The sequence below is a fragment of the Pan troglodytes genome, chromosome 8, assembly GCF_028858775.2.
Source record: "Pan troglodytes isolate AG18354 chromosome 8, NHGRI_mPanTro3-v2.0_pri, whole genome shotgun sequence".
NCBI classification, from domain to species: Eukaryota; Metazoa; Chordata; class Mammalia; order Primates; family Hominidae; genus Pan; species Pan troglodytes.
The window spans coordinates 19,413,697-19,435,766 of NC_072406.2; the positions used below are offsets into that span (position 1 = coordinate 19,413,697).

General features: G+C 43.3%; 1 protein-coding gene and 1 long non-coding RNA gene across 10 annotated transcripts in view; one reads left to right on the forward strand and one right to left on the reverse strand.

Annotated features, from left to right (window-relative positions):
* PRKCQ (protein kinase C theta) overlaps window positions 1-11,840 on the reverse strand; it is a 153,512-nt gene extending 141,672 nt beyond the window's left edge. The window contains exon 1 of one of the 4 annotated variants that reach the window (XM_009457906.5): window positions 11,709-11,840. The gene's annotated coding sequence lies outside the window, so the exon portion shown is untranslated. Of the gene's footprint in view, window positions 1-11,403; window positions 11,536-11,708 lie in introns of those variants that run through there. The other 3 variants (XM_001148074.7, XM_063780414.1, XM_024346181.3) reach the window with 3 other exon arrangements.
* A 7-nt stretch (window positions 11,841-11,847) lies between these two features.
* The window catches only part of LOC747326 (uncharacterized), a 47,160-nt gene continuing 36,937 nt past the window's right edge, over window positions 11,848-22,070 (forward strand). For 2 of the 6 annotated variants that reach the window (XR_001721208.4, XR_001721207.4), the window contains exons 1-3: window positions 11,848-12,095; window positions 13,359-13,422; window positions 14,888-19,639. This is a non-coding gene — a long non-coding RNA (uncharacterized LOC747326). Of the gene's footprint in view, window positions 12,137-13,358; window positions 13,423-14,887; window positions 19,640-22,070 lie in introns of all 6 variants that reach the window. The other 4 variants (XR_008537664.2, XR_008537665.2, XR_008537663.2 and 1 more) reach the window with 4 other exon arrangements.

Below are 22,070 nucleotides of genomic sequence, written 5' to 3' on the forward strand. Positions count from 1 at the left end.
TTAATCTTTTTTTAAATTATTGACATTACAGTGGTCCACAAAGCAGGATGCCAAGGGGATGATAAGGGGAAAAATCACACCATAGACAAGGGGAGATGGAGTCTTTTTCTCGCAGCAAGTCACCTCCCGGAATTCTAAACATTTCCCACCCCCTTCAGCTCTGATTTCTGGTAGAATTTATCTAGATAACTCCAGAGGTCCACAGGCAAAATCTTCCAAGACAATAGTAATTCTGTTGTGCAGACATTTAAGTCACTAGATTGGGATTCTTTTCCTCTAACACTTAGCACACAGTACCTTGGGCATTACAGATTCTAAAATATATGACTCATTTATTTATCCCACTAATATTTACTGAGCACCTACTACGTGTCAGACACAATGCTGACTGCTAGAAGTGCAATAAAAAGAGTAAGAGAGAGTGTGGATCCAGTCCTCAGGGAGTGTACAATGTGGAAGAAAGCCAAGTCCTGATGTGGAGGATCAGGAAGAGCTTTCCAGAGGACAAGAGACATCTTGGGAGCTGAAGATGTACAGGAAGTAGCTCAGAGATTGAGCAGACGTCCACGAGATGAGGGGATGCTGGGACCTCCTAGGAGCTTAAAGAGGCTCAGACTTGGAGGAACCCGATGTGAGGGCTGGAGAGGAAAGGAGTAGAAACTTCGAATCCACATCAGGGAGGCTGGGCTTTATCCCGGGGGCACTGGGTAGCCTTTGGAGGACTTAGAGCAGGGAGTGGCACACTGGGTTCCAGAAGGCAGCCCATGGTAACTACAGCTAGGGAGGAGGTTCCACACCAACCCAGAAGAGAAACGGTGCTGCCTGTAATTAGAGCAGAGGTGGCGGGAGTGTGACAGGCTGGAGGGAACACAGAGGAATTGGGGTGAGTGAATAAAATTGGTTTGGGGCAAGCTATGGAGATAGGGGAGACAGAATCAAGGAAAGACACACAGATTTCAGGTTGTGCAGCAGGTGATGTCTATGCCAGTTGCAGAAAAGAACAGGAGGAGAAAACGTGTTGAAAGAGGAAGGGGAAGGTGGTGCATCCAGTTTGGGGCATGAGGCATTAGACGTGCCCAGGAACTTTCTGGGGAAGAACGGCAAGGATCTGGGGCAGTCATGACTGGTTCGCAGTCAGCGAGGAGATAGGTATGGAGGCTGATGAGGGATGAGGATGCTCACAGGGCGGGAAAATTGAGGAACATCAGTCATCCAGGTTGATAAAAGAAGAGGAGCTTGCAAAGGAGAAGAGAGGAAGGAAGGAAGGAAGGAAACATGGGCAGGGGGTCATGGGAGACACAGAGGGACAATGTCCCAGGATGCATGTGTGCTCACAGCACATCTGGTTGCAGGAAGTCAGGTAAGAGGCGGGTAGAACTCCACGGGAATCGGCCATGAGGAGAGTGCGGGTGATCATTTCTGAGGGGTGCAAGAGGCAAGGCCAGGCATCTGTCGTTCAAGACATGTGGGGTGAGGAAGCAAAGGCAGCAAGTGTAGACAACAATTTGAGGAGTTTGATTGTGAAGAGAAGCAAGACAAGGAAGTAGCTGGAGGAAGGTATAAAAGGATATATATTCTTTTTTTCACAGAAGGAAGGGATTTAAGCGCACTTAATACAGGGAGAATGGGGCCAGAAATGAGGGAGAGAAGGAAAATGCAGGTGACAGGGAAGATAAGAGATTGAGATTCCCAAGAACAAGAAAGAAATGGATTCCAGGGCCCCAGGGGAGGTGAGCCTCAGACAGCAACTGAGGGGCTTCTTTTTTTTTTCTAAGACAGACTCTTGCTCTGTCACCCAGGCTGGAGTGCAATGGGGCAATCTCGGCTCACTGCAACCTCTGTCTCCTGGGTTCAAGCGATTCTCCTGCCTCAGCCTCCCGAGTAGCTGGGATTACAGGTATGCGCCAGCACGTCTGGCTAATTTTTGTATTTTTAGTAGAGACAGGGTTTCACCATGTTGGCCAGGATGGTCTAAAACTCCTGGCCTCAAGTGATTCACCCACCTTGGCCTCCCAAAGTGCTTGGATTACAGATGTGAGCCACTGTGCCTGGCTGGAACTGAGGGGTTTCTTTCGTTGTGAAAGAAAAGAAGGATGAGAGGATGGATTCAGATAAAGTGAGGCGTGCAGCCCTGTGATCCCCGGGTGGGGGCAGTTCTGAATCGGGAAACTTGTACTTTCTCAGGGAAGCAGGAGGCAAGACAGCTGCTGAGCGCGAGGGGACGGCGGAGGCAGAAGCAGCTGTGGAGAAGCTGCCGTGGGAAGGAAGATCATTGGCCAGGGAAACATCTGGGAGCTGAGGAAGACAGAGATCCTAGATGGAGTGGGAAGTCACAGAGCTACAGCATCCTGAATTTGCAGAGCGGCGTGCTTTCCGGGAGAACTCATCAGCCTATGTGTAGACACTGGAAAAAGCAGACAGTTGGATTTAGCTGTGATCCCAGTGACCACAGAGGGGGCAAAGAAAGTGCATCATCTCACACAACATCACCAGGCGGTCCTTCCCCAGCAGCAAGGGAAACGCTTTCGTGGAGGGACAGTGGCCAAGTTTATATTTGTCAATGTCAAGCTGAAAGCTCTCTAGTCTGTATAATAAACACTATTTCTTCCTAACCTGTCTTGCTCTTTATGAAACTGATGGGTATATTTCAAAGTTTATAACCTTCCTAACAAACCAGGGACATGGTTGTTATTACATACTCCCCTTAAGAAAATATCTTCCCCTGATAGGCGGGGTGGCTCACACCTGTAATCCCAGCACTTTGGGAGGCCAAGGCAGGCGGATCACTTGAGGCCAGGATTTCAAGTCTAGCCTGGCCAACATGGTGAAACTCTGTCTCTACTAAAAACACAAAAATTAACCAGGTGTGGTGGTGCATGCCTGTAGTCCTAGCTACTCTCGAGGCTGACACAATAATTGCTTGAGCCTGGGAGGCAGATGTTGCAGTGAGCCGAGATTGAGTCACAGCACTCCAACCTGAGCAACAGAACAAGACCCTGCCTCAAAAACAAACCAACCAACCAACCAACAAACAAACCAAGAAACAAACAAACAGGAACCAGGTGTGGTCCTTCCCTAAACAGCCACCTAACTAACAAACTTTGGGAACACAGTCCCTGGAGGTATGGAAAGAATACCACCACATCAGAAGCCAAGAGATCAGGGATCAGCGCTAGTAATTTAATCTGTGACCCTTGATCAAGTTTCTTAACCTGCACACCTCAGCTGGCTTCTCTGTAAGCTGTGAGATCCACCCAACATATGGGGCTTTCTGAATGACTGATTCCCACGATCCAGGCCCAGGGCATGACCAACGACTGCCTTCCCATCACTCCCTCTTCCTTCCAGCCCCTAAGCTCATCTGATTCTATGACTTAAAGGAATGGTATAGAAAACTAAATGCCATAGGTATGTAATTTTCTTTAATTTTTATTTTTATTTTAAGTTCTGGGATACATGTGCAGGACGTGCAGGTTTGTTACATAGGTAAACATGTGCCATGGTGGTTTGCTGCACCTATCAACCCATCACCTAGGTATTAAGCCCCACATGCATTAGCTATTTTTCCTAATGCTCTCCCTCCCTCCAATCCCACCTCCTGACAGGCCCCAGTGTGTGTTGTTCCCCTCCCTGTGTCCACATGTTCTCATTATTCAGCTCCCACTTATAAGTGAGAACATAAGGTGTCCAGTTTTCTGTTCCTGTGTTAGTTTGCTGAGGATGATGGCTTCCAGCTCTATCCATGTCCCTGCAAAGGACAGGGATCTCATTCCTTTTTATGGCTACATAGTATTCTATGGTGTGTATGTACATTTTCTTAATCCAGACTACCATTGGTGGGCATTTGGGTTGATGCCATGTCTTTGCTATTGTGAATAGTGCTGTAATGAACATACGTGTGCATGTATCTTTATAACAGAATGGTTTATATTCCTTTGGATATATGCCCAGTAACGGGAGTGCTGAGTCAAATGGTATTTCTGGTTCTAGATCTTTGAGGAATTGCCACACCATCTTCCACAATGGTTGGACTAATTTACATTCCCACCACCAAGAGTGTAAAAGCGTTCCTATTTCTCTGCAACTTTGCCAGCACCTGTTGTTTCTTGATTTTTTAATAATCACCATTCTGACTTGCAGGAGATGGTAACCGATTGTGGTTTTGATTTGCATTTCTCTAATGATCAGTGATGTTGAGGGTTTTTTTTCCATGTTTGTTGGCCGCATGAATGTCTTCTTTTAGGTACGAACAGATTTAATGTGTCCCAAACCAAATGATACAAAGTTTCATGAAATAATTACCCTTCCTACATGAAATGCATCTTAATATTTTCTGTTTTATTTTATTTCATGCTTGTTATCACCCCCAAAATTAATGTCATTGCCCACTAGTAGACTGTGTCTTGGAGTTTGAAAAACTGTGTAGAAGGCCTGCTTTTGTATAGCTAAAACATATCAGTGAAAACAGAACGGAAAATGTTGAAGCTTATGCCCTAAAAACGCTGAACACAGCTGAGATGAACTTTTCTCAAAACGACAAGAACAACAACATTTCTGCTTACTTTCAGGACAGACTTGGCTCACCTCTGAACCCCTGTCCTTTTGGCTAATTCCCATACATCTTCCATCCCCACCCGCGATACCTTGTCCTCTGAAAGCCTTTCCTGAACCTCCGAATCAGGACTTGGTTCCCTTCTACATGTTCTCAAAGCACCCAAGCAATCATCTACATATAGTGCTTAGCACAGCAAACGGCCGATAGTGACAAGTCAATACATGTTAGAATATATTGCCATAGTTTGTTTACTTTTTTATTTTTCCAATAGATTCTATGCTCATTAGGAATTCTTGCCCACAGGGAAAAAATTTCAGGATGACAAGGATTCTGCTTCTGCAGATATTTAAACCACCAGATAGAAATTTTTTTCTTTTAACACTTAGCCACAGTCCTTTAGGTGTTACAAGGTTAAAAAAAGAAAAACCCAAAAGATGTGTTCTTGATATCAGCTAACACTCCAGTTAAAGGCGAAAAGAGCTAGGCCAGGTGTGGTGGCTCATGTCTTTAATCTCAGCACTCTGGGAGGCCAAGGCGGGCAGATCACTTGAGCCCAGGAGTTAGAGACTAGCCTGGGCAACATGACAAAACACCATCTCTACAAAGTGCACAAACTAGCCAGGCCATGGTGGCATGCAACTGTAGTCCCAGCTACTCAGGAGGCTGAGGCCGGAGGATCCCTTGAGCCTCAGAGGCGGAGGCTGCTGTGAGCTGAGATCGTGCCACTGCACTCCAGCCTGGGCGACAGAGCAAGACCCCATAAAAAAAAAAAAAAAATGCAAAGAGCCAAAGAGCAGACCCCTGGCTGTCTTGTTGTCTTTCCCTCCTAGTTGTTCATGAATTAAGTGCCCAGTGAGGAGACAGCTGCCAAGGTATAGGTGAGTTTGCAGTGCAAGCCGAGTGCTGTGAGTTCATGGGCAGGTAAAACTCTCTGAAACGCTGGAGAGAACCTGAATGGCACTTGTATACATTGGTAGATAAAGCATTTAAAGGGTTCCTCCTGTTCTTAGAAAAGGATCAAACTCCTTCGTATGACTTAACGCAAGACAACTCTACGGGACAGTCTGCCCAGGACAATCTGGGTTTGTACCTGTTACCCAAGCTTAGTGATTAATAACGTGCTCTTTCACTCTATAAACAGTCCCCATCTGGAGGATAACGTATATGGTTCACCTGCTTACAGGTCCTATGTGATCTGGCACAGCTGACTCCTCCAGCTCCACCCAGCAATAGCCCACACACTGGCACATGCTCCTTTCTCACAGCATCACTGCTATCAGAGATCACAGTTTTCTTCACTTTGCAAATGGAGAGAATGACACTCCAAGAAGTTCACTGGTTAAGGCCATATGGCAAATTAGGATGGGGAGCAGAGGTTTAAATGGAAGCTGTGATGCTTACTCTGCTCATTTCCACTCACCTGCAAGGCTTAGACTGGACTGCACTGGGATTCCAGACTCACATGCTGCAGGGGCATTCTACAAACACTGTTCCTACCTCCCAGAACCCCCATCTGGCTCACTGCCACTTCCCCTTCAGGTCTCAGTTGAGCCGTCACTGACAGCTCTGCGACACCCCAAATCTAGCTGTGCACATAATACCAAGTGTGTCCCCTATTGAAACACTTACACAATCATTCTGCACATATTTGTTCAGAACTTGGTATGTGTCGGGCCCTGTTAGAGTGGCTGGGGACACATGTAGGGACAAAATGCCAGCCCTCATGGAGTTTCATGCTAGAGGAAAAAAGAGACAGAAAGGAAACTAGCAAATATAACACAGAGTTGCATGACATTATAAACTGATACAAAATAGTACAAATATCTCATGAATTCATCACGATTCATTATAATTTCCTATTTGCCTGACCACACCTCCCTGTGGGTTTTGCAGCACGGAGTGTGATCTGAAGCTTGCAACAAAGGCCTGGTGAATTCAATAGCAGTTTCCCTTTCCATTCTCTCCATTGTCCTGGGAACTTGTCCTGCTCTGGTAACATACAAAAGATAATTATATCTGTAACTAACCTTCTAAAAAGCATCTGTCCCACACATTCAGGGTTGTTAACACTGATGCCATGTTCACTTTATTCTCAACAACTACTCATTTCTGAATCATAAGGTTCCTCATGGAGGTGGAGATAACCCTACCTACAGGGACGTTCTGTTTATGTTTTAGGGACTGTCCTTTCCATGGCTTCCCTAGTCCCTCAGGTGCTGTGTGAGTTGTATTTCCTCCATTAATTCTACACTAGAAAAAGGTGTATATGCTCAAGCTGGGATAGGAAATAGACAATGAACTCAGGAGTAGCATCAGCCCTGCCATTGGGCATTCAATGATTGGGTAAAAAGTTAACTATCAGCACCTTACACCAATTAGAAAGGCTACTATAAAGAAGATTTTTTTAAAAAGCCCAGGTGCGGTGGCTCACGCCTGTAATCTCAGCACTTTGGGAGGCCAAGGTGGGTGGATCATGAGGTCAAGAGATCGAGACCATCTTGGCCAACATGGTGAAACCCCATCTCTACTAAAAATACAAAAGTTAGCTGGGTGTGGCAGCGCGTGCCTATAGTCCCAGCTACTCAGGAGGCTGAGGCAGGAGAATTGCTTGAACCTGGGAGGTAGAGGTTGCAGTGAGCTGAGATCGTGCCACTGCACTCCAGCCTGGCGACACAGCGAGACTCCATCTCAAAAAACACAAAACAAAAGACAGCGTTGCTGAGAATGTGGAATAATTGGGACCCTTTCTACCACTGGTGGGAATGAAAAACGGTCCAGCCACTGTGGAAAACAATATGGCAGTTCCTCAAAAAATTAAACATAGAATTACCCTACGACCCCACAATTCTACTGCTGGGTACATACCCCAAAGAATTGAAAGCAGGACCTCAAACAGATATCTGCATGTTCCTCTTCACGGCAGCATTATTCACAATAATCAAAAGATAGAAGCAACCATCAACAGATACAAGGATAAGCAAAATGTGGTATATCCATAAATGGAATATTATTCAGACTTAAAGAGGAAGGAAGTCCTGTCCAATGCTGTCACATGGATACAGCTTGAGAACACTATGCTAAGTGAAATAAGACAGTTACAAAAGGATGGATACTGTATTCCGCTTATGTGAGGTCCCGAGAGCAGTCAAAATCTTAGAGACAGGAAGTAGAAGGGTGGCTGCCAGGGGCTGAGGGGAAAGACGGATGAGGAACTAATGTTCCATGAGGACAGAGTTTCAGTTTTAGGAGATGAGAAGAATTCTGTGGATGGATGATGGCAATGGTTGCACAACAATGTGAATATACTTAATATCACTGAACTGTACACTAGAAAATAGTTAAGAAGTTAAATTTTAAGTTATGTGTATTTTACCACAATAAAAAAGTTAATTGGTAGGTCACCTGGGACTGTGGTTTAAAGCAAATGCTTGATGGTTAGACTAATCTGGATGGTCCAACTAACCTGACTCTACCACTTACTGGTTATAAGACCTGGACAAGGGGCTCTACCCCTTGAGCCTCAGTTTCCTCATCTGAAAAACTGGAATAATAATAATATCTAATTTATAAAGGCTTTTGGAGGTTAAATGAAGCAGTAATGCCTCTTACATATAAATAAAATTCTGAGTATGATATACAGCACATAAATTCTAAATAATAATGACTCAAAACCATATTTCATTGGTTTTGTTAATGCTGATTATTATTATAATTAATACTATTAGCTTAATTCAAAAGCTAACATCAACCTACAGCAACCTGCAGAAAGATGTCCTGCCAAATACTTGCTAATTTAATCCAGGAGCAAAAATCTATGATTCTGGGCTTGAGTGAGCTTTCCTAATTTCTAAAACTCTGATGCTCATTTTGTCTCCAAGAATGTGTTTAGATGACAGAGCAATCAGAATTTGACATGTATAAATGCTTGGCATGTTAAAATAATAAAAGATATTTTCACCATTGTAAGGAAACAGCTTTTAATCCATCTCTCTGGTTCAACATCACATTTTTCTATAGTTTCTCATGACTTCTTCCTTAACAATTGGAATAGGTATGAAAAAGCTGAGCTGAACACATAGCTGCTTAGAAATGAGCTGCTTAAAGTGTTAAAATAACAGAAACAGCAAGCATGAGTTTAATGCTATGTATGCCGTCACAATACTAATTTCCCTATTTTAAATTACAGATTACACACACACATACACACACATACACACACACACGGAATCACGTCTATATTGCTGGGATTTTCATTATATAACAATATATCATTTTAAATGATTTGAGGCAAATTATTGAAAAAAATTAAAGACTGAACTCCATAAAAAGGAAATCACCTGAAATCAAACATAACCTTGTTAACAAACCATCACATTAGCAACATTTTTAGGGGCAACAACATAATCAGCAACTCTAAGACATCAAATGCATTAAAAACAGGAAGTACTAACTCTAATTCCTAATTTCCAGATAGGCAAATATACCATAATTAAATAACACGTTATAAGGAGATTTGTCTGTGTAGGTCTACTTCTGAATCCCCGAACTTACATACTTGTACCACAAGCCCATACTCTTGAAAGAAAATTCTGGGCCCAGTCCACATGGAATTTTGGTTAAAACATCTAATTCATTGCAGAGAAGAATTTAGTCTTTTCCACGGAAGAGACAGCATGTGTTAGAATGAGAATACTTTATAGAAATGACCAGTGACAAGCCGGCTATGTAAGGGGGCTTCTGATGCCTGGCGTTAACAAGAGACAGACAGTATTATTGTTGAAAGGGATCTTTGAGATTATAGAAAGAGCTGAGGTGTGAATAATCGAACACCATCCCCTTGATGCCTGAAGGAGAAGTGAGACAGCAAAACAAATCAAATTTCCAGGAGCTGCACCGTGTATGGTGAGCGAAGACGCAGTGAGGACATGTCTGTAGGAGAACAGAGGTAGAAGTTAGCTCAAGTAACAGTTGCCATCCCGAGGCACCACAGCACAAGACAGTAGCGGAAATGAACATGACAACGCGGATGGTGGGTGACAAGAGTCTTGCCTGGATATTGACATTTTTAAAGTGTAGAAGAAAATCGCAGGTCACTGAAACAAAGGCTGATGGTGCCCAGCAGGTTACTCTTGAAATCAGAAACAGAAGTTCATGAGAGACAAGAAGACAGAAACAACAACAGAAAAACTTAGAGTGGATCGCTAACTTGCAGGAGCTGTGCAGCTTTGGCTTTGCAGGTTTTAGAAGCTCTCCCTACGCCACGTCTTTAAATATATGTATGTTCAATCAGCAGGAGGAAGGGACTAACAAGAGCCTTCTGCGGTAAGCACCTGCATCAAACAATGGCACTGATCTCAGAGGGATTTTAAACAGCTGTGCATAAACTTCAAAAGTAATTTGCAACCATATTAGTAAATGTCACCCTTCTTCCCGCTAGACACAGCACTTTTAAAAGAGATGAAGCATCCGCAGTAAGCCTGCCATTTTACAAGGGTTACCAAAGATAAGTTAGGGAAAAAATGAAGATGATTCACAAGGTCGGGGGGTGGGGTGGGGTGGGGGACCCAGGACCTTAGGAATAGGGCTTGTCTATCACACAGCCTCGGGCAGGAAGGGCCCAGTGGGGACCATGGCTTCTAGGGAGCAAACCAAGGGAAAAGAACAACGGAGTGGACCCTCCAGGCTTCTTGCCTCTCTCACGGAGCCTCACGAATCCCAATGGTTTAGAATTTTCTTTGGCAAAAGAAAAGGACAAAGAGGCCGGAGTTGACAGAAAGCATGGGCAGACTTCTCAGATCTTGTAGGTGGTTCTTAAAAGAATTCAGCAGGCTTGAGGTGTGCTCTCAAAGGGCAACTGGAACGTCAAGGACTTGGACACCAGGCACAGATGGTTCATTTCCCATGGACAGGAAGAGGGCACGGAGTGCTCCCTCTTCCCTCCACCTTCTCCAGCCTAGTCCCCCTCAGCCTGTGCCACTCCTGAATCATCTTTTATTAGCACCACGTCCAGCCCGCACAGGGGCAGGACAGCCCAGGGAACAAGGCAGTTCTGTGGCGCTCTCCTTGCAGAAATGACCGGAGTCTCCCAATCCAGCCAGCCCGTGGACCTCTCTTCATGCCCACGGGGGAGCGCCCACGCCTGTAGCATTCAACAGTCACTCTCCCATTGATAACGGTGGCTCTCGAAAATCCAATACCACAAAGATACTTTATTGCACAAACTTTGCTTGGTTAACCTGGCCCTCAAAGCTGGGGAATAACCTCACTTGAGGCTACAGGAATGAGCACTCAGACTTTTTTTTTGGTATCTTTCAAAGACCTGCCTCCCCCTCCCCCAGGCCCTTGACAAGAAACTTGGCTTGTTTAGAAGCCTGAGCAATGGCACCCCCGTCCGTGCTCCAATACATTCCCAGAAAACGGGGTACGGGGTATGCTCCCCTGTGGACAGCATACCATCTCCAGAAAACATGTTTCCTCACGCATTTTTTTTTTTAACAAGAATACAAAAACTTTCCACCTTCTTCCCTCCCCGCAGGCCCCCTTTCGTTCAGGTGAGAAGGAAAAGGGAGAAGAAAGGAGGAAGCGCCCCCAGGCCGGCGGCCCCCACCCGGCTAAGGTCGCCAGCATCCCGCATCCCGTGCGACCTGCGTCCCAGAAACCCAGCGGGGAAATTCTTCCCGGTGCGCTCTTGCGCCCGCTTGGTTCCATTTCCCACTCCGCCTGCTCACCCGGCAGCCCTCACCCCTTCCCGGAGGCTCTCCGAGGGGCCCGGGTAGCCCTTCCCGCCACGGGTCTCGGCCCCTCCAGCCCGCTCCCTCCCGGCGGCGGCGCGGGGCGCGGGGCCCTACCTGGAGCGAGCACGGCGCCGCTGCTGCCCGGTGGCGCTGGGACTGCGCGGGGACTGGCGGGGACTGGCGGGGCTGGCGGGACTGGCGGGACTGGCGGGGCCGGCGGGGCTGGCGGGGCCGGCGGGGCTGGCGGGCCCGGCGCACTGCGGGTGCGCCTAGAAGGCGGTGCCGGCCAGGGGGCGCTCGCCAGCCTCCCCGCCAGCCCGGCCTCCCGGCACCCGGCACCTCTAGCCAGGGACGCGCGCTCGGTCCCCCGCCGTGCGCCCCCGGTCCCGCGCCCAGGCTCCCGCCCCTGGCCTCCTTACCAGCCACTTGTCGCCCAGCTGCGAACTGGAGCGGGAGGCGGCGGCCGAAGGGCCCAGGACAGCCCCGGGAGGGCGGCGAGGCGGAGCAGGAGCGCCCCGGCTCCGGCCACATTCTCAGAGTCAGGAAAAGGGGCGAGAGGCCACATGTCTCCCTCTCGCCAAACTGAAAACGAAACGGCGCTCCAGCAGATTGGGTGGAAAGAGCTGTGTCTGTTTTCTCTGTTTTTCACGCTAGAAAGGGCTTGTAAACATTGTTCCTTTTAAAATGACCTACCCCGGGAGGTTTGGGCACACTTCTGTCCTGGGGTCATCGTTCGTAGGTGGCTTCGGACCTGGGACTTTGATTTCCTGTATCTGCACATTGTCGTTTTATACACAATTGCCAAGGTAGGACTGCTTTCAACTTTACTGTGCTTGAAGCTGCAAAGGTAATGTTGCCGCCGTGCGTGTCATTTTAGGACTTTTTATGCCTTGCGGGTAATACTAATGATGGTCACAGTGAGGATAAACGGGGTGGTTTTTTTTTCTATACTCCATGTAACTAATTTCTCATTCAGGTTAGAAAATTATATGTCTGGTTACTAATACTCTTACTGAATGGTTTCCTTGCAATGATGACACCAAATAATTAAAACGTACTTGATTAAGACTTTTGTTGCTGTAGTGTACTAAGATCAGATTAATCTGAGAAGTAAAATAGTAATTTTTTGTCCTTTTTTCTTTTCTTGGTTTGAGAGAGACATTAAAAACGATTAAAACAAAACAAAACAGGCCAGGTGCGGTGGCTCATGCCTGTAATGCCAGCACTTTGGGAGGCTGAGGCGGGTGGATCGCTTGAGGCTGGGAGTTTGAGACCAGCCTGGCCAACATGGCAAAATCGTGTCTCTCCTAAAAATACAAAAATTAGCTGGGTGTTGTGGCATGTGCCAGTAATCCCAGCTACTCAGAAGGCTGAGGCAGGAGAATCGTTTGAACCTGGGAGGAGGAGGTTGCAGTGAGCCGAGATGTCACCACTGCACTGCAGTCTGGGTGACAGCAAAACTCTGCCTCAAAAAAAAAAAAAAAAAAAAAAAAGGTTTAACAAAAGCCAAAAGTTGAATTAGCAGCCTTCTGATCATGGGAATGTAGGATGTCAACTAAAAAGAACCTCAGAGGTTGGGAAGGCAGATGAAAAACTGAGGCCCCGAAGTGTTTCATGACTTGATTAAATCACTCAGGTCTGCACTAGGAAGCGAGTTATGATGATGCCCCTAATCTATATGAACCCAAATAAAGCCAAAACACACACACCTTTTAAGGATAAAACTATATTCCATTAAAATTAGCCCCACATTTGTCAATATCTAACAGCATTGGACTGACCCTCAGGCCAGAGGCTGTAGCTCTTGGAAGATCCTAGCCAGGAGGTTCGAGAGTGGCCAGTACCTCGGAAGTGCTGGCTCACTCTGACATCATCGGAACCTGGCATACAGTAGGCGCTCATTGGGTATTTGCTATGGAAATTAGGCAGGAAAGTGCGTCTGTGTCTGGAAACAAAGAGGCAAAGCTTAAGCAGTGATCCCCATGCAGATTCTTTCTGCAAACTACAAAACAGAAGCTTCCCTAGTTCAGACTGCCATCCATCTGGCTCTTTCTCCAATTGTTTTTCAGCGGATCCTGTTACAGTGCAAAGAAGAAATGGCAAACGGATAACAGCTACTGTGCCTAGAAGATGGTAGGTTCCTCACGCTCCATATCTGGGTTTCTCATTGACAATTAGGCACTGCAAGGAAGCTGATATGTCCTGTTAATTTAATCAGTAGTTAGTGGCTTTAGAAAAAGTTTCATATATACACCAGGTATGATAAGGACTTTTTTTTTTTTCTTTTTGAGACAGAGTCTTGCTGTGTTGCCCAGGATGGAGTGCAGCGGCGTGATCATAGCTCACTGCAGTTTTGATCCCCCCAGGACTCAAGTTATCCTCTCACCTCAGCCTCCCAAATAGCTGGGACTACAGGCACACATCACCATGACCAAGCTAATATTTAAAAAGATTTTTTTGTAGAGACGGGGTCTCACTATGTTGCCCAGGCTGGTTTTAAACTCCTGAGCTCAAGTGATGCTCCTACCTCAGCTTCCCAAAATGCTGGGATTATAGGGGTGAGCCACCATGCCCAGCCTGTGATGACTTTAGACGCACTACTCATATAATATTCATAATCTGATGTGATATGTATCATCATCATTATCATCTCTCTTTAACAGAAGAGAGTAACAAGGCTTAGAAAGGTTATGTACCTCGCTCAAGATCCCACAATTACTAAAGTACCAGAACCAAGATTCAAACCCAGGTCAGGCTGGAGCCACCATCTCAAGAGCTGCTGAATAATTAATTCTCCTTTTTTTTTGAGATGGAGTCTTGTTCTGTCACCCAGGCTGGGGTGCAGTGGCACAATCTCGGCTCACTGCAACCTCTGCCTTCTGGGTTCAAGTGATTCTTCCTGCCTCAGCCTCCTGAGTAGCTGGGATTACAGGCATGTGCCACCATGCTCAGTTAATTTTTGTATTGTTAGTAGAGACGGGGTTTCGCCATGTTGGCCAGGGTGGTCTCGAACTCCTGACCTCAGGTGATCTGCCCACCTCAGCCTCCGAAAGTGCTGGGATTACAGGCATAAGCCACTGCGCCCGGCCAATTCTCCATTCTTACATCGTACACTCAGTTTTCTCTTTCTTTCTCTTTTGGACAACTGATCTTTGAGGACTCTTGGCTACTCAATTGTCCTATAATCGTATAGTCCTACAACAGGAAACCCGTTAACCTGAAGATCAGATCTTTTAAAACAACATCCATCATATATCTACAAAATTGGGATTTTTTAATCGTAAAATTTCATCTGAAACAAAAAATTCACATCTGTTCTGGGTATCCATTAGGTGTAGTGGACACCTCTAGATATTCTTGATGCCAGCATCCTGTAGACCTGCCATCTCCTTTCCCAGGCCATGGGGTGTTTCTGTTTTCTATTAGACACTGTCTCTTAGTTTTATAAACGTGGCTGCTCTCAGAAGTTCTCCACACCTTTGTTTCCTGGAAGAGGAAATGGCATTTCCTGGAGGGGATGACACGTGGGCGGTGAGGTTCCACTCACTACGTTAAACACACCCTAACTTTCAGCTGTGTACTTCTTTTCCTCTTTCAGGTTCTGCCCTGATGTTTCCTGGAATAATGCTGAGGACTGCCTTTCGGGTAGCCTCCCTATTCAGTTCACTTCATCTCGGAAATACCTGACCCCTGCCTTGGATCCAGCGGCCCTCCTGAGAGCTGAGGAAGGAGGAAATCCTACATGTCTGCTCCCGGAGCTGCCACAACCCATCTTCCCACAACTCGGAACTTGGAAAAAGGAACCCAGGACACGACTTTGCTTTTCTTTTGGACCTAGTTGGTGATTATACTCTGTCTCCCATGGAGACCACGTCTTGCATCCTTCCTTCTATATGGGATTTAGGATAGAAATTAAAAAGAAAACATATTATTTTGAGTCTTGATTTGGAGAAAGGTAGTATTCAGGAGGAAGTAGGCTATGATACACATAGAAAATTTGAGGACAGTGTTACTTAACAAGGACATTTCTGTCTCTGCAGAAGTCACAGCTTGGAGGAAACCAGTTTGCACTGTTTGAGGAGGAATTTGGCCACCAAACCACTGATACTTTCCCAAAGGTTTGGCAGAAATTGTTTTTTGAGTGGCTCACCAGAGTACCTAGAAGAATCAGCATGGAATTAGAGGACAGTGGCCTACCCTAAATAAAGACATGAGTGATGTGTAAAGTCTAGTGTCAATTTATTCAGAAAATATCAAAATTATTCTGGGAGCTATGGGTCAAAGTTGATAGGCACAAACAAACAAAAACAAAAGGTATTTTAAATTCACAGCTTGGATAAGTAAAAGGGAGATGTTGTCATTTCTCTTCTTCAATCCAACTTTAGATTTTCAAGCCGGAAAAAGGGTAATTAGAAGTTAGAAATTGTTATTGCCAGAAAATAGCTCTAAACCCTGAAAAAAAAAACAAAAAAAACCTGACCCTCCTCTTGGGGAGTGATAAACCTCAATTACTGTTGATAGTAAAACTGATATCAACTCTTCGAAACCAGTGAAAGGTGAATGGAAACCTTACCCTAGGTTAAGGTTTAAAAAATGTTCATAATATATATTTGAAAGTTCCATTATTTGAAATATTCATTAGACATGCTTTGTAATGTTAAGTTATTTCAAAAAATCTTACACAAGGGAAGGGAAGTATGTATTATTCCTTCATTTAAGAGAAAGATAATGTGTGAATATTAGTTAATATTTATCGTACATTTACTACCTGTGTCGAAGCGTAGTGTTACACACTTTATTTCAATTATTTAATTTGATTCTAACAGTGAATCCCCTGAGATGGATAATATCCTCTTCATTTTACAGATGAGACAATTGAGACTTAAAGGTTAAACAAATGATTTCCTAAGCTCATTCAGCTAATAAACGGTAGGGGACTGCTTGACCCCAGTCCAGTTGACCCTCAAATCCATGATTTCTGCCACCATATTCACAGAAACAAGACAAGAGCTGAAAATATAGCCTGACTCTTGAAACAGTCAAAGAATTGTGTATGTTTATGAAAGTTCTGATTAATAAGATTCTGAGGACAAAAGACAAGGCATGGGTAGAGGGGCAATGTGTAGATTAGAATGTATCACAATGCCCACTAAATAGTAAAACCATAGAAAATGAAATTTAATCCTTACTGTGTAGAATATTTAGAGTAGATTGCTTTTTCCTCGGTGTCAATTACTATTACAACTATCAAAGAATGAAATTAAACAAGAAACGGTTCCTTTGGTATTTTTTTTTAAAGGTGGGAGTTATAAAAACAGTATTTGCCATCTGGTTTTAGTTATGGCTTTGGAAATTCTATGGGTACAATTTGTTGTCATTATTGTTGTTACCACTACCAATACAGAGATGCTCATTGTAACATCAGTTTCTAAATCAGACAGTGAATAATTACATTTTCAATGTTTTCTTAACATAGATACAAGTTAACAGGATATGCTTCTGGCCTGTTTCTGGATTCTAAGGGTAGAACCAGCATAAAACTAGTCAGTCCAAGTATTTCTAAAGATCCACAGACACAGTTCTCCTGGATTTGGGAAGCCTAGAGATATTAGCACAATAATTAAGGCCCAAGTGAGTATAAAATTTTGTCTGAAATTAAAGAGATATTGATTAGATAATCCACAGAGACTACTTTTTAGTGATTATCTCCCACCAGGGTAAAAGCAACAGCAACCTGAAAATGCAAAAGACCATACATTTTAATGGTAAGTCCTCCCCAGGAAGGATTAATAAATCTCAGGAGGAAGATTTATTATCTGTAAATCCAGGAGGAAGAAATCAAGATGAAAACTATCATATTTATAAATTTGATTGTTGCAATTTTATAGTTTGACATAGTGCAATTGCTTTAGTTTTGAAAGGGAACTTACTTTAGAGTAAGTCACTCAATCTCTTTTTTGGAAAGGCCAATGCCACACCTGATCCTCATCACTCCCTTCTCCTTCGTCCATAGCCTGGCTTTATTCTGCCATTAACACACACACACACACACACACACACACACACACACACACAAATTGGGAAGAGGATTTCTCATTTTACAGAAAGTATGCTGGGCTACACAGGATATTCTATCAGGTTTCTTCCAGCTATAAAATTCTGAGACTAAATATCAAATTAAAGAAAGCACTAATTGTCAGCGATGGGGGATGTACTGCTATTTTCTTCTAGTGGTACTCACTGCTCATTTCCTATATTCACTGGTATAAAAAAATTTCAAACACCCTCAAAAAAGCCTATACTGGTGGTACCACAAAAACGCTGAAAATCATTACTCTCTGCGTGGTGTCCAGCTCTTTTGGTTACATCATCACTTCGACCATTCACTTTTAAAGAAAAACTTTTGTGGAACAAAAATGTAAAGATTTTATTTTTTTTCTTGGTGGCTTAGCACAGTGGTCTAATGTGGCTGACCATGTGCGCCTGTTGTGTGAGTCACTTAGACGTGCTTTGTTTCTTGGTCACAGTTGATCCCTCAACTCAAGCATCTCACCCTCAAAATGTTTGTTTGGGACCCAAGAGGCAAACCTTGAGACGGGTTATTTCTTTCACCTTGGATTGGCTCATCTGCTGGGAGTGGAGCCAAGCTGACATTTCCTTTCCTTTCTCTCCTTTCTTTCCTTTTTGTCTGCCTATCACTAGGTAGAGGCAGCACATAAGAGAGGGAAAGCCATGCGCGTGGAGTCCAGCACATCACCCAGAAGGCAGATGTTCTGTCTCCATTTTACTCATGAAAAGAAACAAAACCACACCTGGATTGCCTGGCACTTAAATAAAATGTACTATGATGATTGAAGAAAAATCTCTTATATTTAAGGAATAGTTTTAATAGCTTACATCTGTATTTCTATTAGCTTCCGTTTCTATTTTTAATATTTGTATAATATTAAAAGTAATTTTAAAAATGAACTAATCTTTTTACATCTCTTATGAGAACTTAATGGAGATATGATGTTTGAAGATCAAAGATACATGGTATTTGAAATCAGAAAATGTGTTTGCTTTTCTACACAGATTACAAATATCATGCATTATTTCACAAACTCTTCTCAAAGTGTTGATTTTAAAATTAGTAAAAGGAGGGTATATTCATATCACATCCTGGCATTTTTATAGGCAAGATTGAGCAGCTATAACCTCTAAAGTGCTTTGATCCCTATAAGCCTCAAAAAGAGAATGGTGCAATTTGAATTAATAACTACCCATTATAGAGCATTTGTATCACAGTATTTTCCATATACTATCTTATTTAACCGTAGAGCAATCCTATGATATGGGGATTATGCACACATTACAGATGAGAACTTGAGGCTTGGAGAAAGTAAATAACTTACACACGATCACAAAGCAAGTGACTGCCAGAGCCAGGATCAGAACCCAGGCAGGCTTCATTGGGATCCCTGCTGAACTCTGTCGAGAGAATTCTCACCACCTGCTGCAAAGGCTAAAAGAAAGGGTCATATTCCACATGTAGATTTTGAGAAATATTTGTTATTTTTCTTATGATAAAGGTTATGCATACACACACACACACACACACACACACACACACACACAACTAGAAATTACAGAAAAGAAAAAAGATTAGCCAGAATGTCACCACCTAAAGACAGATAATATTTTGGTGTTTTCAAATATTCTTTTATCTATACTTTTTTGAATTATTTTATTTTAAAAATAACTTTTACTGGTTGCCTGATTATGAAGTAATAAATATTCACCATAAATATTTTGAAAAATATAAAACTGTCTATAAAAGAAATTTGAAATGATTGCTAATCTCAAAATATAAAGATACCTGTCAGTACTTTGGCATTTTATCCTCCTTGTGGCTGAGGTCACATATCTTGAGACTGAAGCACAAAATTTCTACACTATACAGTTTATAGTTTAGGCCACAACATCATTTTTAAAATTGTTTCTTTGGGTTTTACTTGATTTGCTGATGTTTTATTTTTTAGAAAATTGCAGGTGTGATTTTTAGGCAGCTGATTGGAATGTTCTGGTTGCTCTGAATAGGACTAGCTACTTTGTTTTTCACTGAAGGACAAATATTATTCCTACACACATAAAAAAAAACTCAAAGAATGAGTAATGATACTGTTTAAATCTGCCCTTATAACTCCAAAGAATGACTTCAGATTTTCTTTCTTCCAAAGCAACTTTTAAAAGCCTTTCCACTGCACAGTGAAAGAAAACCACAAACTCCTTGTTTAATAAGTGGGATCATGTGCTTTTAACAAGAGGAAAAGGTCAATCTGAAGCAACTGATATGGAACTGCCAGAGTAGGTACGTAAATTTAGGAGTTACATCAATTTGGGAGGGCTGCAGAAATGTGGATCAGATTTTAATCACACTGAGGAAGTTTCTTTGAGCAAAAGACATGATGGTTGTTCCCCAGAACCTTTCTGTCCTGTCCCTTGCTTTGCCAAGGGAACTAGAAAAGAAATAAACATTTAAGAACTTAAAAGGCTTCTGGATAAAACTCAGCTTGGTGCAACACATTTTAGCTATCACAGGTTTACTCCCAAGCTTCCACGTTTCCTAGGAGCGCAGTAAAAACCTGAGCTAAAGAAACCAAACAATAGAGCTGAAATTCTTTAAACTTGAGTTCTTGAGGTTATAGTCTTTGTGCACTCCATAAAGTCAAAGCCCTAAAAAGATTTTTAGAAAACAAAACACTTGTACCTGTATCTATTTCCCCAAACCTCTCTACATTTACTTACCTTTTGCAGACTCATGCTTTCTCTTTTCCTTGTGATTGCGTTTGGATAGAATGAAGACCTCTCCTACAGTTCTCAACTTAAATTCTTTCTTTTATTTCTTAGCTACAAAAGAAAATTCAAAAAATTCAATGCTCTACTTTGTAACTCCCTGGACATAGTGAGTCCATTATGTACATCATGAGGAGGGAGTGGAGAAAGTGGAATTCTTATGTAAATTCATACAGCTTTGGAAAATGGTTTAGCAGTACCTACTAAAGCTGAGCATATGCAAAACCAGTGACCCAGGAATGTCATGGGTACATAACCTACAAAAATGTAGACAGATGTGCTAAAAGACATGTACAACATGTTCACTGCAGCCCAGTTCATCATCACCCCAAAGTGGAAACATCTCAAGCGTCCACCAGCTGGAGACTGCACAATAAAACTGTGGTACTTTCGTCGGTAGAAACATGCCACAGCTTGAACACATGCTGAAAACATAACGTCAAGTGAAAGAAGCCAGGTCCCAAAAAAAGACATACTGTATGATTGTATTTACATTAAGTCCCAAAACAGGTAAAATGAATTCATGCAATGGAAAGTCATGAGAGTAGCTACTGCATCTGGGGAGGCAGGTGGTGGAGTGCCAGGGAAGGAGCACCAGGATGGCTCATGGTGCTATTTTTGTGACTTGATGTAAGGGGTAGGTAATAGGTAGGTCCACTTTGGAAAAGTTCATCTAGCTGTGTATTTGTGACTTGCAGTCTTTTCTGCATGTGTCAATTCCGGTAAAAAGATTATTTGAAAATCAAGTATAATATTATTGTATTTACAAAGCCCTTTCTATGTAGCCAGAAACAGAGTTGGTTTCCCAGATGACTGAGAGGTCGTCAGGAGCTTAGTGAGTGGAGGACAGGGGACAAGTGTGTTCATTCTCTCTCCCTCTCTCTCTGCTGTTCTGTAAGGTAACAAGTTAGGCTTAGTGACAGTGTGACCATAAATAAGCCATGCTTGCTTTCTGAATCCTTTTTTCTTATTTGATGAGTGAAGTGTTAGTTAAAATGGTGTCTCCAGTCCTTTCCCATCCTCACTGCTGTGATTCAAGCCCCCTCCTTCTCTGCGAGGCTTCCTCTGACCTCTCGATTTCACAATCACCTTTCTCTCTTCCTCTCTCCTGCTTCCTCCCTGTCCACCCCCGTCTCTGTCCCCCCAGAGCTGAGTTTTGTTTTATATCTCTTTTGGTATCTCCTCTGGTTTTCTGGCACCATGTCTTGTGTAGAGCAAATAATAATGCTTTAAAAAATTCTTGATAATGGAAAAAGTTCAGTAAAGTGTGAATTTTACATTGTGGTCAGTGGTTAAATGCCTCAAACACTTAAAAAGTAGAATTTATCTCAACCTGGGCAGAAAGCAGTCCATGCCAATTTCTAAATGGAATCCAATAGCAAGAATGCACAAAGAACAAGCAGGAGTGGTGAGGATTTCCTCACTCTGTCCCTCAGAGGTGGCCCGTCTCATCTGTGAGGTGAAAGTGTCATCACGTCACTGACATAAAGTATAAGTACAGGGAACATAATCATCTGGGAGATTTTCATTTGAGTTAATAAGAGATAAGATTTTCAGGCTAAAAGTCTTGGGGCTTGACAAAGAATATTTAAAAGGAGGGTTGGTGGATAAAGAAACTGTGGTATATTTATACGATGGAAGACTACTTAGCCATAAAAAGGAATGAATTAACAGCATTTGCAGTGACCTGGAGATTGGAGACTATTATTCTAAGTGAAGTAATTCAGAAATGGAAAACCAAACATCATATGTTCTCACTGATATGTGGGAGCTAAACTATGAGGATGCAAAGGCAAAAGAATGATACAATGGACTTTGGGGACTTGGGGTGAAGGGTAGGGGGCGGTGAGACATAAAGACTAGAAATATGGTGCAATGTATATTGCTTGGGTGATGGGTGTACCAAAATCTCACAAATCACCCCTAAAGAACTTACTCCTGTAACC